Raw genomic sequence first — 18,186 nt, forward strand, 5'->3', positions numbered from 1 at the left:
CGATAGAGATATAAAAGAATAGGGGCTCCTTTCTCTTCCTTCTTCACCTCCATCCATACCCATCTTTTTCCCCTAATTATTTCAATAGTATGTTTTCATTTCACTTCATAAATGCAAGCTTAACACTTCCAACGAATGAAAACTTCAAAGGTTATAAACTGGGATGAAATGTTTAATGTATCAGTTATGGACCTCTTGATTTTAATCACTTTGGGATACTAGTTCAGTTTGATGTTGATATGAAATATTGGACAGTGTATTACAGAAAAGTTAAACAGATGTGCACATATACATATATGTTGTTAAATTTCTTAAGTTCCTTCTATGTTCCTTTTACCAGGTACATAGTTAGCTAGCATTTTTCCTATTCTGTCAGTTGCCACACTATGTGTTGAGTGTCTATTTTTGCTGTAATTATTTGTGCTTCTTATCCAAAAAACTTTTAACTATGCCAATGTTTTCCCACAGTATTTTTTCTTCGAGTCTTATGGTTAAAGTTTTGAACCACTGAGTTTATTTTTGTGAAAGGTGTTAGGTAAGGGTCTTGGTTCATACTTCTTGTGGTCTTATCCACAAAGTCCTTGCCTGTGCCAATGTCGTGACTATTTCCCCTAGATATTCTTCCAGTAATCCAAACCTTTGAGTTTTTATGTTTAGATATTTGATCTATTGCGAGATGATTTTTGCATGTGGTGAAAGGTGGGACTGTTGTTTTATACTTCACCATGTATGCTTCACCTCCTGCTCGATCTCCAAGCGCAGACCCAGAGCAGCAGTCCCCTACCAGTGGTGGGGGGAAAGTGGCTGCAGGTCAGCCATCCGAGGAGGGACCAGCAAGGAAAGATGAAAACAAAGTAGATGGGATGAGTGCACCCAAAGGCCAAGGTGGGAACTCAAGCCGCGGTCCAGGAGATGGCGGGAACAGAGAGCATTGGAAGGAGTCAGACAGGAAAGATGGCAAAAAGGAACAAGATGCCAGATCGGCACCTGAGCCAAACAAACCTGAAGAAAGTCCAGCCTCTAAATTCAGTTCTGCAAGCAAGTATGCCGCGCTCTCTGTGGATGGGGAAGACGACAACGCAGAGGAAGACACCGAATAGCCCACGACGCCTGGGCACTCTCCTACTCTCTCCACCCTGGAACACTCGAGAGCAAATCAAACCTCTATCCAGACAAGACAAAATAAAACTCACCATCTCCTGGGAAAAAAAAAAATCCTGCCCTTTCCAGGACCCTTTGTTGAGGAGATTTACCTTAGCCATAAAAGAATTTCAGCATACTTGTCAAAAATTAGTTGGTTTTGGATGTGCACACTGGCTTCTAGTAGTTCCAATCTTCAGTTGGTTCCCATGTCTGTCTTCATGCCAGTACTAAAGTGTTTTGATTAAAATCTTCCTACAATGTATCTTGAGGTTTGGCACTATGATGCCTCTTGACTTTGTTTTTAGTGGCCTAAGGTTGCCTTAGCTGTTTATGGTATTGTGTGTGTGTGTCTATAGGCATTTTGTGTTCATTATTGTTCAAGGTCTAAGAATGTCCTTGGTTTTTGGTTTGGATCATATTGAATCCTTAAATTGCTTTGGGAAGCATGTTCATTTTGAAGATGTTCCTTTGAATCCCTGAACATGGGAGAATTTTCCATTTGTTGTGCATTCTGTTTCTTTTCTTAATATTTTGTAACTTTCATTGCAGAGATCATGTTCTTGGTTAAATTTACTATAAGACAGATTTTCTTAAAATCTATTTTTTCTGATATTATGATAATTACTGCTTCTGTGAACATAGAATATGATTTTCCATGCTTTCACTTTCAGCATGTGTGTATATATTGATGAGTTTTGTTTCTTGTAGCCAGCAAATAGTTTGATCTTATTTTTTAATAGGTCAACCAGTCTATATATTTTAGTTGGAGAGTTTACAAAAGAAAGTGAGATAGCATGAGAACAAAAGAGAGAGAGAAATTGAGACAGAGTGAGAGAATTTTCATCTACTCCTTCAATCTCTAGATTGCCACATTGCCCAGTGCTGGGCCAGGATGAAACCAGCAGCCAGGTGCCAAGAGCTTCCTCTGAGTCTCTCACATGTGTGACAGAAGCTCAAAATTTGGGTCATCTTCCTATGCTTTTTCAGATTTATGGGAGAGATCAGAATGGGTAATGGAGAAGCTGGCAACCATAGGTGATGTCAGCATTGCGGGAGCTACTATACCTGCGCCACCAAAATTCTGGCCCCTCGTTATCATTTTTTTAAAACTTCAATTTGGCTTATTCCCTAATTTTATTATTTCTTTCATGGTTATAATTTTGGTTTGGGATTGTGCTTGTTGCTCTACATCCTTTAAAATAATTTATTGGACACCTTTGGTTTGAGCATTGTTTGCCATAAAGTTTCCTATTAAAACTGCGTTTGCTTCATCACATGTTTTGATAGGTTGTATTGTCATTTTTGTTTATTTCTATAAATGTTTTCATTTCCCTTTTGATTTCTTCTATGAAATAAGTTCTATGAAATAAGTGAAAAATAAGTTTTTATAAAATCTCCTGTGCTGCTTTCTTAACTAAATCCTACCCTTTTGGTTATAGTTCAGATTCCACAAAGTAAAATGTTATAAGGAGCCAACTGCCATTGAAATGCAATTTTCTCAGACCCAGCCACAGAATTACTCAGTATGTTATAAAAAGGGGTTTGAAGCTCAAGACAATAGCTTATGGGCAGCAAACACGCAATTTTATAAAATCCCCCATACCTTAACTAATAATGATAAAATAATAATTCACCATTGTTAGATAAATGAACCTGCCTTTAAGTGAATTTCATCTCTTAAATATAGACAACAAATTACATCTGAAAGTCAGTATATTTCACGTTATTGAAATCACTTTTTCTCTTGTACACATTCATGTGTAATTTTTGACAATTTATTTTATATTATAATTAATTGGATATTTTCATGCTTAATGGAAAATAGCATTTAATCTCTACAATATAATAAGCATTACAATGGTGATATAAAAGCTTTTTTCTATATTAATCCTGTCATGGCTGCATTGAAGTGATTTTATTACTAGAATACTTACTTAGAATTTAATTTCTTGTTCTATGGCTGAATCCCTCACAAGTTCCCAATTTCATTTAAACTTTCAAACATTGTAAAATTGTGGAGCATGGAAAACTGAAATATCAAAGTACTCTGCCATGTGGCAAAATTATTTTTTAGAACATGGGAATGAAAAACAGATTCAATGTAATTTTGACTTCATGGTTATATGCAAATAGAGACACATTGTGATTTTATGTTATAATTATTCATTTCAATGTAAGTGTAATGTCATAATACAAATTTTAAATTGCATATTTATTTATTGGCAAAATGAATTAGAGTCTTCACAAAGGGAAAATAGTTATGTTTATATCTTGGAACAAGAGTGTTACAGCAATGGCATGATTTAAGCAAGCTGAAAACTAACAGCCTGGAATAAGTAAAACATTTGCCAACACAGATATAAATTTTAGAATTAACTGTTGATACCAAATTTGAAGGATTGCAAGGCAAATTTGAGCATGAAGACCATAAAATAAAATTTAGAAAATAATCCAAGAAATATTTTTAAAAAGAGGCCTAACCATTGGCCTGTTACATGAAATTTAATTAGACCATTTGGGCCACAGTCCTCAGTAAAAAGTTGCCAGATTTTTCTTTGTCTCCTTAGGGAAAATACCTTAATTTCAAAAATAAAGCTTTGAGTTTGAAAGTCTTTGTTATTCTAAAGAAACTGATTTGTTAATTTGACATACAGCGATTCTCTGCTGCATGTTTTCCCTGGAGAGTCTCGGGCTCTCCTGGGTGATACAACCAGGTCTGGTCTGCAGCTAGAGGAGCAGATGCTGCTCCCTAACCAGTTCATGAGTGCTTTCTCAGAAGGGTAACTGCTCCCATGTGGGTACCTTCCACTTTTGATCAACTCCTCTTTTGTATAAACAACAGATTGTGTTATTGTTTAAGAATATAGACTTCTCAGAAGTCTGTATCTTAGTATATTTTTGTGAAAATGTGGTTATTAAAATTCTCTGCCTTATTCCATTCCAAAGTTTTCACCGTAACTACTGAACTTATAAATAGTTGTTAAACCTTGTAAATGTTGTTTTAGGAAGGACTTTGTTCAACTGAATCAGGTATTCTCTGTATATTTTAATGTGATCGTTTTATGTGTATGTTATTTATTAATAGACTTTTCAAAAGATCAGATATTAAGATATTATGTTGATATTGAGATGATAGAAAAATACTAAGAATGAAAATAATTGAATCAATGCATATGGATTTCCACATATTATTCTATTGCCAAACTCTCTCAATGCTTAAGCTATGAATTCTGTCTGCTAAGCAGCATGATAATTGAATGTTACATGTGTCCTGTGAAATCCTACCTCAGAAGCTTATTGGGAATCTCAGGTATATCCACCTGTTTCTTTCTTTTTTCTTTCTTACTGATTCTTCCGTGAAAAATAAAAGCAAACTCCTAACTTCACCTTAACCTTCTACCTCATATGTAGTGGATGTGGGAGTGTAAAGGCTTGGGCCTTCTGCTATCTTTAAAGATGCAGTTACCAGGAGCTCTATCAGAAGTGGAACCACTGGGACTTAAACTATTGCCTCTATCAGATGCTGGCATCACAGGCTGTGGCCTAACCTGCCATAATGATGAACCCCAATTGTTAGCATTGCTAAGCCGTGTGAACATGTAAGATGGATAGAAAGGTGGAATTGTTTTAACTTTATCATTTAGAATTTAATGAATTTCAAATGCTTTGCCACATTTACTTTATATGTAGATATTACACATTTATTAATATGCAGTTTTTTCTTGAAATCATCTTCATTAGTATCACAAAGTGAGGGATACATGACAATAAACAATGTGGGGCAATAATGGTGTGTTGCCATGGACATGGCATAATTCAATGAAAAAATATTTCTAGCCATATACCAGGTCAAGTTACATTGTTATCCTCCATCTGCTAACTTCCACATATAAGAAGAAGCATGGTATTTACGAGTTTGCATAAAGATTATTTTACTTACTCTAATAATCTCCATTTCCATGTATTTTGCTGCAGATGTTATGATTCACACTTTTTATGGCTTAGTTATACTCCAGGTCGTATATTTACATTCTCTATCCATTCTTTCATTGATGGATATTCACATTGATTCCACATCTTTGCTCTGCTGAATTGGGCTGCGACCAGCACGAGGGCAGGCATCTCTTTCATATGTTGATTGCGTTTTGCTTGTCCATTTCCCAGGAATAGGATATCCAGTCATATGGCAAATACACTTTCAGTTGTCAGAACCTTTCTATACTTTATTCCAGAATGGTTATACCGATCTGTATTCCCACCAACCCTGTATTAGTACAACCTTTTCACTGCAATCAAACTTGGACTTGTTACATTTTGACTTTCAAATAACAGTTAATCTAACTGGAATGTAATGACGCCTCATTGTGGTTTTTATTTGCACATCCCTGGTGACTAATGAGTGGGCATAAGGAATTTTTTTGTGTATCTTGCAAATTTGTATTTCTTCCTTTTCCATTTCTAAACTGTATTGGGTTTTTTGTTGTTGCTGTTGATTTTGTTGATTTTCTTTAGTTCTCTCTGTATTATGAAAATATGTGCATTATCAGATGCATATTTTCCAATTATGTTTTCCCATTCTGTCAGTTGTCATTTCATTATTAATTATTTATTTGAAAGAGTTACAATGCAGTGGCAAAGAACAGAGAAACATATTTATGTGCTAGTTCACTCACCAAATGGCCGTAATGGCCAGGGCTGTGCCAGGCTAAAGAGAGGAGCCTAAACTAGCCCAGCAAAGCTGGTAAATATCTGGGCAAATGGAGATTCTTGGGTGGAATGTGTCAGCTAATGGACCTTGGAAGGATTTCTTCATTCCTTGGATCTGTGCAATGGCCATGATGTCAGAACAATGAAAACCACTTGAAGGAACCCTCAGATGCTCCACATTGGGAAGCCTGGGATGACATTGGGTGGCTATTCCCCCTCCCTGAGCACTGAGATGGTTGGGAACCTGAGTGCGGCTTCCCCATTTACCTCCCCCCTTCCTCTAAATATAGGAAGAACATAGGGAAGTGTGGAACTAGTAGTCTCACACACTTTTGCCCAACCTTTGATCCTTCCCATATTAATCAGCTATGTAAACATCATTAAAAATAAAATAAAAGGACAAAATACTGAAGTTGACTGAAATTTATCATGAGGGAAGAAAGATGGGGAGTGTAAACTTCAGAGTGAAAATTGGAATTTGGCAATGTGGGAGGATACCTGTATATTTGGGGGTTTATTCAAAAAAGAAAAAGCCTAGAGTTCCATCTGCATTTCTCACATGGAGGAAGGTGGCCCAAATATTTGGGCCACCTTCCTCCATGTGATGAGCATAACAACAAAATCTACTTTAAAAATATCTATTTAGCCATCCCTCAAAATGTGAAATCTGTGGAATATTAACTGGCGTAAGGTTTAACTTATATGTGAAACATTAGTCAATGAATTGCAATTGAGGGTAATGCAGAGTAAGGAGTGTTACCTAGAGATACCTCAGGACTTGTTTGTGAACTAGAACTAGCTTGAAAGGTGTGTAAAACCCCCTTACTGATCTCTAAGGGGTGGGTATGAGAGAAGCTGAAAGGAGAGGAAGCCCATTGAATGTAAAAATAGCTCCTTGAGGAACCCAACCCTGCCTCGGGTGGTCCAAGCTCTGGCCGGAGAGCCTACTGCTCTATAGCCACCCTCGCCTTGGAGATGACCGCCTTTTCTTTGTCCTTATCTAGTACTCCTTTCAGGGACCATAAATAAGTCAGCACCAAGGCCTTAGGAGATGCCCTCTGACCTGAAACTAAGACACTTTTGCGACCTTTGGGAAGGGAAATGGAAGAGACTTAGTGCATGTGCGAATTACTGTGTGAGAGGTGACAAAGTAGAGTTTAAACTAATATGTTGTTTGCATAAGAACAAAACATTGAAAGGCAGATCATGCAAGTCTCTTAATAGTGCTAGAAGGTAATACAACTGCTCTCCGCATACCACTTTTCCAGGCACAATAGAAATGAGTTTGATTGGATGCAGAGTAATCATAGCCCAAAACAGCAACTGCATAGTATATCAGCAATACAGGCAGTAGCCTAACCTACTGCACCACAACACCAGGGTTCTACCTCATGCAAACTATTTTACTTATATGGAAGCTTTGTAGCTTGATATAATTCCATTTTCTGTTTTTGCTTCTATTACCTGTGCTTTTGGGGCCTTACACACAGGTAGTTTGTTAGCCCAGAGTGTTGCAGCCTTTTTCTTATACTTTGGCTCCCTGGCCCACATTGATTTTTTTAAATATGATTTAAGATAGGGGTCATGTTTCATAATGTAGAATATGAAATTCCCAGCACTAGTTGTTGAAGAGAAATTATCATTTCTCCAAGGAATGGTTGTTCCCTGTTTGTCAAAGATTGGCTGGTTTTAAATGTGTGGACTTATTTCTGGCATTTTTATTCTGTTGCATCAGTGTATGTCTACTTTACATCAATGCCATGCTGTTTTTAATTGCAATAAATATATAGTATATCTTGAGTTATGATATTGTGATGACCTCTGTGGTTAGGGTTTTTATGATTTTTTTCATTTTTCTTGGAAAGTCAAATATACAGAGAGGAGGAAAGACAGAGGGGAAAATCTTTCATCTGCTGATTCACTAACCAAGTAGCCCCAATGACTGGAGCTGAGCTGATCTGAAGCTAGGAGCCAGGAGCTTCTTCCAGGTCTCCCACACAGGTGCAGGTTCCCAATTGGGCCATCTAAGGCTTTGGGCTATTCATAGTTGAGGGAGGAAGGAAAGGAGAAAGGTGAAGAGAGAGAGAGAGAGAGAGAGAGAGAGAGAGAGAGAGATTGATTTTCCATACGCTAACTGACTCCCAAAATGGCAAGATTGTCATTATCGAGTAGGATTTCTCACACAGGTGCAGAAGCCCCTGGGCTTAAGCCATATCCCTTTGCTTTCCCAGCAGTATTTATAGGGAGCTGAACTGGAAATGGAGAATGCAGGTTTCAAACCAGTACCCATGGAGAATGCCTTGTATAGCTAGCAGGTTAATTTGTTACACCACAAATATATATACTTCCTTAGCGTTTTGGCAACTTTAATTACAGAATTTTGTGACCAAGGTATCAGCCAAGATGTGTAAGTATTTTTGGATCTATTGTGAATGAGCTCATGTTGTTAAGTTCAAATCCAGACCATTGTTAGTGTAAAAGAATGTCATTGATTTTTGAATGCTTCTGATTTTATAAAATCCTCAACTTTGCTAAATTCTGTTGTCATTCCTCCTATTCTTTTGGTGGAGCACTTTAGTTCTCCTATGTAGATAATATGCCATCTTCAAACGGGGATCATTTGACTTCATTCTTTTCAATTTTTATTATTTTTTCCTTGCCTAATAGCTTGGGCTAAAACTTCCAGAACCGTACTGAATAATAGTGGTGAAAGTCAGCATCCTCATCTTGCGACTGGAAATGCTTCTAGATTTGCCTCCCCCACCCCCCGCTAAATATGATACTGAGTGTAGGGTTGTCATGCACTGCATTCATCAAAAAACTATGTTCCTTCTTTGTCTTCTATACCTATTTTTTTCTGAAGTTTTTGTCACCAAAATATGTGTATTTTATAAAATGCTTTCTCTGGCCTAGCAAGATAATTGTATGATTTCTAACCTTCATTTTGCTAATGCGATGTATCATATTTGCTGAGTTGTATATGTGAAACTGTCTCTTTATTCTTGGTGTAAATCTCATCTTGTCAGGTGGGTGATATATTTGATGTGTCATTTTATTTGATCTGTGTGTATTTTGTTGAGGGACTTTCATCTATTTTCATGAGGAGTATTGTTCTATATTTTTCTTAATATCTTGCTTCTTTAGTTTTGGAATGAAGGTGATGGTGATCTTACAGAATTGTCTGGTAGGGTTATCTTCTCTTCACTTGCACTGTGTAGGTTGAGAATAATTGGTTCTTGCTTAAAAGTTTGGTTGAATTCAGCCATGAAGCTATCCAGACCTGGATTTCGGTCATTAAAAAGTTCTACTGTTGATTCAGTCTCAAACTTGGCGTTTGATATATTCAGGTTTTCTGTGTTGTCATGCCTTGGCTTGGCAAGATAAACGTGACCAGATACCCATTTATGTCTTCAAGATTTTCTAGTGTGTTGGCCTCTAGTTGTTTTAAATAGTTCATAATGATTCTCCAACTTTCTGTTATGTTATCTCCTTTTTCATCATTGATTTTTCTCTCATTAATTTGTACTTCAATTAATTTTTATTGTTTACTACTATTTTCTGTGACACACTTTTGCAGGTACAGGAATTCCTCCCTCCTCTTCCTTTTCCTCACTTCCCATTTCCCCCTCGTACCATTAGTGACAGTTACAATTTAACATTCTGCTATTTAAGAGTACCATGGGGCCCGGTGGCGTGGCCTAGCAGCTAAAGTCCTCGCCTTGAAAGCCCCAGGATCCCATATGGGCACTGGTACTAATCCCAGCAGCTCCACTTCCGATCCAGCTCCCTGCTTGTGGCCTGGGAAAGCAGTGGAGGACGGCCCAAAGATTTGGGACCCTGCACCCGCATGGGAGACCCGGAAGAGGTTCCTGGTTCCCGGCAACAGATTGGCACGTACCGGCCCATTGCGGCTCACTTGGGGAGTGAAACATCAGATGGAAGATCTTCCTCTCTGTCTCTCCTTCTCTCTGTATATCCGGCTTTCCAATAACAATAAAATCTTAAAAAAAAAAAAAAAGAGTATCATGGCGTTGTAGGAATAGGCAAAGGAATAGTTAGAGAAACACCCACAAACAGATCTCCCATCTGTTACTTCATTCACCAAATATCTGCCTTGGCTAAGTCTGGCTGTGAGTGAAGATCCCAAAACACAGGTGACAGACAACCAACTATTTGCAACATTACTTGCTGCTTTTCAAGGAACACATTTTCAGCTAGAATTGAAGCAAAGCCATGACTCAATCATGTGCACTATACATGGTTTTAACAGCTAAGTGAAATGCCTATACTTACTTTCAAAATTTTAGTCATGTGTGGTTTATGTCATGCTTTATGGTAATTGTCTAAAATCTAGTCAAATGCTGCTATAGGATGATTTGGCTTGAATTAGTTTTCTAAAATTAATGTTACCTTAAATGTTCAAGGCTTATATTAAGGTTAGAAATACAATGATTGCACTTCAAATAGACAAATTACATTTCTAAATGTTTAGATTTTAATTTTGCTCCTCTCTAATGACAGGTGGCCTTTATGAGTATCTGAAAAGGCAATGTACATATTGCATGACTATAGAGAGCTTTCAGTAAATATTTAGCTGCTGCTACCTAAAATAACCCACTGATGTCCTCTTTTGGTAAAATTAATCAGCCTCTAGAAAACAATAAACATGTATCCTATTAGCCATCGTGCATGTACCCCAAACTCAAAATAGAGCACCCATTTTGTTTTCTAATTTCATGCTTTTAGATAATATACCTTTTTCATTTTTGAAGTAGATTTTGCAATTCAATATACAGTCTGCCTCAGAAACTATTAAAGTACTCTTGAAAATACAGATTTTGCTTTCATGAGGTTATAAAGTTATATAAACACCACTGAGGCTTGGATTGGAAGCTCAAACAAGCATTTTCCATCTTACCAGCATTTTTCTCTACCTATCCTACTAGTTATTTAGAAATACTTAATAATGTAAACTACTATTGTGAACTTTGTCATCAATTACTTGTTTACTGCTTTTTTTATAACTATTTCAATTCTGTTTGGATATTAGATCATATGTATGTTTCTTTGACTGACAATTATATTGGCATGAAATGTTCTTCCTTATATCGTGTATATTTTTCTGCAGCTTATTTGTTATGGTACAAACCTAGCAATAGAGTTTTCCCATGATCAGTAGTTTATTCTATATATATCTGAGTTCTACATTGAATTTACTTTATATATCCTAGAACTGATATTTGTTACAAATTACTATTCCATTTATAAAACTGTTGTTTAACTTTAGTGTTTAGTCTGCTTAAAATGAACAGTTGCAATCAGCTTAAGCATGGAAAATATTCATCTCTTTCTGTGCTTTATTCCATCATTTCTCTTTTTATTTTCATGATGAATCAGGAACTATTAGGAGTCTATCTTATCTAGATTATTTTTGTTTTTTTCTAAATCTCTTTCTTTTTGTTATTTTTTTGAAAAGATTTATTTATTTTTATTGCAAAGTCAGACACACGGAGAGGAGGAGAGACAGAGGAAGATCTTCTGTCTGATGACTCACTCCCCAAGTGACCACAATGGCTGGTGCTGTGCTGATCCAAAGCCAGGAGCCAGGAATTTCCTCCAGATCTCCCACAAGGATGCAAGGTCCCAAGACGTGGGGCCCATCCTTGACTGCCTTCCCAGGCCACAAGCAGGGAGCTGGATGGGAAGTGGAGCTGCCGGGATTAGAACTGGTGCCCATATGGGATCCTGATACATCCAAGGCGAGGAGTTTAGCTGTCAGGCCATGGCGCCAGGCCCTGTTTTTGTTACTTTTAATGATCAGTGATAGTTTATGAGTAACAATGTGCAGCTTTATCATTTTTATTTTAATATAATTATGTAATTTCAAAACCTGCAACATTGTACTTCCATATGCTTTTCATATTTGTATAGAAAGTGAAACTAGGTATCTTTAAATATGAGAAATACTATCAGTAGATACAGAATTAAAAATAATTTGTATGCTTTGGAATTACACTTTTTGTTTGTTTCTTTTAGGCTGTAAGACATCCATAGTATCTGCCACTTTGTATGTTTTCATTCAGTTTATTCTTTTAGAGTTTTTGTTGTTGTTGAGCTGAATTCATTCTCAACAGTTTTATTATGAAACGATTTAGGGTGGTTTAGTATACAGTTGGCCTTAATTTAGCTCTTGGATGTAGATTTATAAAACTTGGCTTGAGAACCTTCCTAATTGTATTTATTTTTTCTATTTTTATTCTTTATGCCTGTAAATTATGTTATTAAGATATTCTGTCTTTTTTGAGGGCAAAAATTACATAAATAACAATCAACTTGATATTGCCTAACAGTTCACTGATAGAAATAATATAAAATTGTTGGAATCTGTTTTTGCCTCCATGCTTTAATTTGAAGAGTTTATAATGTAACTTCTTTGTTCTTTTTTCTCCAGTTTTTAGGGTTTTCTAAAATTATTTTATAAAATCTGTGTTATTTTGTGAACAGCGTTTCTTGAAGCACTGTAGCTAAACCCTATAATTTAGCCTAATACCACAGCTATGTCTTTGATCTGTGTAAACACAGCCATCGCAAATACCTTTACCCTTCCTAAAAGATTTTCAAAGTACACTTTTCACACTTAAAAATAGGACTCCAAATATTACTATTGATGCATAGAATTTGTCTTTCAATATTATCTTTCAGTTTTTAGAATGGATTTCTACCTTATGAAAAATGCATCCTATTTCCTGTCATACAATTATCTAAAAAAGCTGAATAAAATGTATTTATCATAATTATGAGAAATTATTTAATTTTATTCATTGAGAAAACTGAGAGGTAATTGCAAAATAATTGGCGTATACACATAGTTTAATAATTATTAAAATTCAATATAAATAACATTTCTATAATTACTGAAATTGCTAAATCAGTTATAAAATCGGCAAAAAATAAAAATTTCAATGAGTATGATTCAAAGATACAACATTCAAAATAATTATACAAAATTATGTATAACTAAAGTTTGGGTTAGTAATTGACATTTCTAAATTCCATTTTATTTAAAAATTATTTGGCTATTCAATGACCATCCGTTAATTAATTTAAAATTATTCCAAAGTTTTAATCATTGAGTTATAAAAGGTCCTTGGTGATGGTGTTCAATCTTAAAAACATAAAATTATTATTATAAATCATTTTAGGATTTTGTTTTCTATATATATGAAACACAGAAAGGCCTAACGAAGGCATATAGAAAGAGATGTTCCACCTGCTGTTTCACTCCTCCAATGATGGAAACAGAAATAGCTTGGCCAAGCCAAAGCCCGAATCCAAAACTCTTTCTGGGTTTCTCACAGGGTATGTGGGAGCACAGGAACACATATCATGCACATTAGTATGGAACTGGATTGGAAGCAGAATATTCAGGACTCAATCCAGCACTTCAATATTCGAAACTTGTGTTGCAGGATATAACTTATCCCAGTATTGTACAGTTCCAGCTCCCCACCCCCTGTCATTCCAAGATTTTAGGAAAGGCACATCATTGTGTATAGTGCATCACATATTTGCGATTTCATCTCTTAAATACTGTTTGGACATTTTTTTCAATACAGAATACCCAAAGGATTGATCTTGATCAGGTCAACAGCATAGTTCCATTAGATCTTTGTTAATCTGTGTTGAGATAGCAAAACTGCTAAGCTTAATTTTCAGCAGAAAATAAAATGATTTTTTTCTCAAAAGCAAATTGCAATTTCTCAAATCTTTATTCATCAAATTAATAAGGAGAAGTAGGATGTTAAAGCCAATGAAAGACATTTTTAGCACAGGTATTTATAGAGAATTAAATAATGATAAGTTAATAAGAATACTGGATTAATTTAAAAGCTAACATGTGAACAATAACACATGACATTTAGTACTAGCTTTACTAGTATAAATTGCTTGCATTTCAGTCTGAAAAAAATCTGTATCATATAGCTTCTTTAAATGTTAGGGTCATTTTTCAATAGCAGTGGATGAAATACATCCATTTCCTTAAAAACAAATTGCCTGTGATTACATGTGATATAAAAATATATCATTACCATTTTTAGAAGCTGAAATTAGAAGCAGAACTGAGATATGACTTGTTTTGGTGAAGTTCTCTTAGTGAAACATACTCAGACATGAGATGGGAGTCCCAAGAGTTGTAACAATCATAAAACTCCCATCCCTCAAATATTTTTTAGAGCCTGTGTCACTCTAATTTTTGTCCTGTATCTATGTTTCAGATATATACTAACAATTTCTGCTAAGTTTCTGAACATTAGACACTATTAGAAAAGAAAGACAAGATTTTGGTAGTGTTTTGAAATAAAGGGTAAATATAGAGATAATGCCAATTTGATACCCGTGTCCTTAGGCAAGATCATTTATAGACTGGATATTCTTTATCCTAGTAGGGTTATAGAAAGAAAATAAAACAGTGGCAATTTATTTTTCTTTGTCCTAACTCTATGTGGATGTGTCCTTTACATGCATATTGAGAGCCTAAGAACACTAGAGATAGGTTTAGGAGAATGATTCAACAAGAAATGACTGCAGTGACTATGGAAACCTTGGGAAGAAGCAAATTTTCCTGATTGTTTCCCATGAGAGCCTGATAATACTTGATGCATAACTTTCAATATTCCTTTCAAAAAAGTTGTGTTTGTTGGACTCAGCATCAAAACTTTCCAGGGACTATGGTAACACTTTCCTAGGTAACTTATACATAAAAGCATTAAAATATTTCAATTTTTTGAGAGTCCATTATTGATCTGGATGTAGAGATAAATATTGCGTTGTATTCTCACATCTCTATATGATAGTTTCTGTTACACAGTTATTTATACATCCCCTTCAGTGAAAAGCCACAATACCAAATCAATAACAGGAAGAAAGATGAAATTAACACCATTAAGTTAAATAACATGCTACTGAATGACCAATGTGTCACTGAAGAAATGAAAAAGAAAATCAAGAACATTCTTGAAGAAAATGATGCTACTGTATGACCTATGAGTCAGTGAAGAATTTAATGAGAAAATGTTTTGAAGAGATGAAACTAAAAAAAATCAAAATCCATGAAATATAGTTTCTGCTGATCTTTATTGGTGAGATATGTCTCCTGTGCAGAACAAACAGATTTTTTAAAATCAATTCTACTATTCTGTGATGTTTAATTGATGAGCGTAAGCCATTTACATTCAGGGTTGATATGAATGGGTGATAATTTGGTCCTGTCATTTTAGCAATGTGTTGTTCATTGATTTAGTCTTCTCTTGTTATTTTACTGGAATGTTCTGCACATTTGTCTTTGGTTTTGGTAGTTGTTATTCCTTTTGTTCATTCACGAGAGCATCTTTGAGTATCATTTGTAAGGCTGATTTGGAAAAGGCAAATTCTTGGAATTTTTCTTTAATGTGGAAGAATTTTATTTCATTTTCAAAGACAAAGGAGAGCTTTACAAGATACGTTACTCTGGGATGAATTTTTTTTTTTCTTGTAGAATCTGAAATGTCACTCATTCTCTTCTGGGCTGTAGAGTTTCCTGTGAGAGGTCTCCTGTGAATTTAATTGGCATTCCTTTATATGTCAATTGGTTTTTCTTACGAGCACATTTAAGGATCCTTTTTTTATGTTCAGTTTAAGAGAACTTGATTATCATGTGTCATGGTGAAAATCGCTCTTGGTCAACCCTGTTAGGAGTTCTGTGCCCTTCCTGAATGTTGTTTCTACTCCCAATGAAACTGCTAACTATATATTGACAATAGGATGCTGGACTCTGCCATTTTCCATGCCGACAATGATGGACTTATGACTGTTTATGAAGAACTATACTATAGTAATAATATAGCGTAACTCAGACGGGGAGGGGATAAGGGAAATCCCAGGGCCTATGGAATTGTATCATAAAATGATGATAATAATAATAATAATAAAGTAGTAAACACACACAAAATTTAAATTTTATTATATTATGGTTTTCTTTGCATCCCAAATTTCAAAACTATTTATTGCATCACATATAGTTCCCAAAATTTATTGCATATGTTAAAAAGATAACCTCTGTCAGTTATTTAACTCACATTGGTGAAATGTCTGTTAATTATATATTCTTTTTTGTTTGAACTTTAAATTTTTTTTTCATGATACAGTTCCTTAGGCTCAGGCATTTCCCCTTCTACTCCACCCCACAAATCCCCCACTCTTTTCCCATATATTGTATTAATAATAGAGTCCCACAACTACAGTTATAAGTCCAACATTCTGCTATTTAAGTATATATTAGTATTTTTGATATAGAGAATGGGGTAAAGTCCAGCATTCTTGTGTCAAGATATCTTTAACAGTTTCATTGAGAGTCCATCTTTTATTCATAGTAGTGATGCATATTGTAATGTATCTGCCCTTCATGGTATACTTCCCTCCATTATACAGATTCTCTAAATAAATATATATATGGCATATTTTCTTATGTATCTTTTGATCTTGTATTTTTTAAGAAGGTTGCCTTATGTCAGAGAGAACATGTGATGTATGTCCTTTGGGGATTGGCTTATTTTGCTGAGCATCATGGTCTCCAGTTAGAACCATTTTGTTGCAAATGGTAGAATTTCATTCTTTTTAATGGCTAAGTAGTATTCCAAGGTGCAGTTACATCACAGTTTCTTTTTCCATTCCTCTTTGGATGGGCATCTGGGTAGTTTCAATGTCTTTGCTGTTGTAGATTGTACTGCTGTAAATATAGTATTGCTGATCCCTTTCTTATGTGCATATGTCATTTCCTTTGGATCTCTTCCTAGAAGTATAATAGCTGGATCATGCAGGAGATCAACTTTTAGTTGTCTTAGCACTCTCTATATTAACTTCCACTAACCTACATTCCTACCACAGTGAAAGAGAGAGCCTTTCTTCCCAAACCTGTGCTAACAGGTGTTATTAGTAGAGTTCTGAAAGTAGACCAATCTCCCCAGAATTAGTGGAACCACAAAAATTTTAATTATATTGTAATGGCAAATATTATATACCAAATATACTCTAAATAATATTGATAAATGTTGCTTCCCTTTACTTTCAATAATGAAAACATTTCTTTATGTATCATCAGACAAATTCACAGTAAATAGAATGGATTTTTTCCAATGGTAAATAAAGGTAATTATTAATTTAAGGAATTGCTTAAGTCATACTAAGCATGACTGATTTGGAAAATACCTGCTAACTTCACTAACCTAGCTATAAATGAAATGAATAATATATAATTACTGGAATAGTAATAGCAATCTTTTGTAGATATTAGTAATTATTTAATCATCTAATACAGTAAAATCTCATTCTGAAAATATTACTAAGTTTTTTCTCACAAAGATCCAATGAAAGATGAAATTGCTATACTGCTAACAGAATTTAATATGTTAAAAATATAATAATAGAGGAAATATCTATTTTCAAAATATTTACTTAAAAAAGGAATACTGGATCAGATCAAAATAGCAGTGACTTGAACCATTGACCAAACATGATGCAATCAGTGGTATAACATTTTATACCACAATATCAGCCTAAGAGCATATATTTTAAATCCCATATTCTGTATTTCTAACTTGGCTCCTTTATGAGGCTTTAAGACTCATTATGTGTACCTAGTATTACAATGAAGCTTTCTTGAATATATACGTATACATGGGATCACACTCAGAATATTTCAGCCTATTTTATATTTCATTTGAACAATTCTAAAATATGCTTGCATTGTAAGACTCTCAAACCCTGGTTTTGGATCGGCCCAACTATGATGATTATGGCCATTTGGGGAGTGAATCAATGGGTGGAAGGTCTTCCTCTCTGTCTCTCCTCCTCTCTATGTATCTGACTTTCTAATAAAGATAAACAAAATTTTAAAAAGGGGGCACCCAGTGTTGTAGCTTAACAGTGAAAGTCCTCGCCTTGCACACTCCTGGATCCCGTATGGGTGCCTGTTCTAGCGCCAACTAAACCACTTCCCATCCAGCTTCCTGCTTCTGGTCTTGGAAAGCAGTCTAGGATGGCACAAAGCCTTGAGACTCTGCACCCACAGTGGAGACCCTGAAGTTCCTGGCTCCTGGATTCAGATCAGCTCAGCTTCAACTATTGAGCCACTTAGGGAGTGAATCAGTGGATGGAAGATCTTCCTCTCTTTCTCTCCTCCTGTGCATCTGACTTTCCAATAAAGCTAAATAAATATTTTTTTAAAAAAAATTCTCAACCCCATGCAATTTTTTTTCTTTTTCTGCTCTCTATGGAAATGAGCAGTAGCATAAATACTAA

Source organism: Ochotona princeps, chromosome 4 (genome assembly GCF_030435755.1).
Source record: "Ochotona princeps isolate mOchPri1 chromosome 4, mOchPri1.hap1, whole genome shotgun sequence".
Classification (NCBI taxonomy): domain Eukaryota; kingdom Metazoa; phylum Chordata; class Mammalia; order Lagomorpha; family Ochotonidae; genus Ochotona; species Ochotona princeps.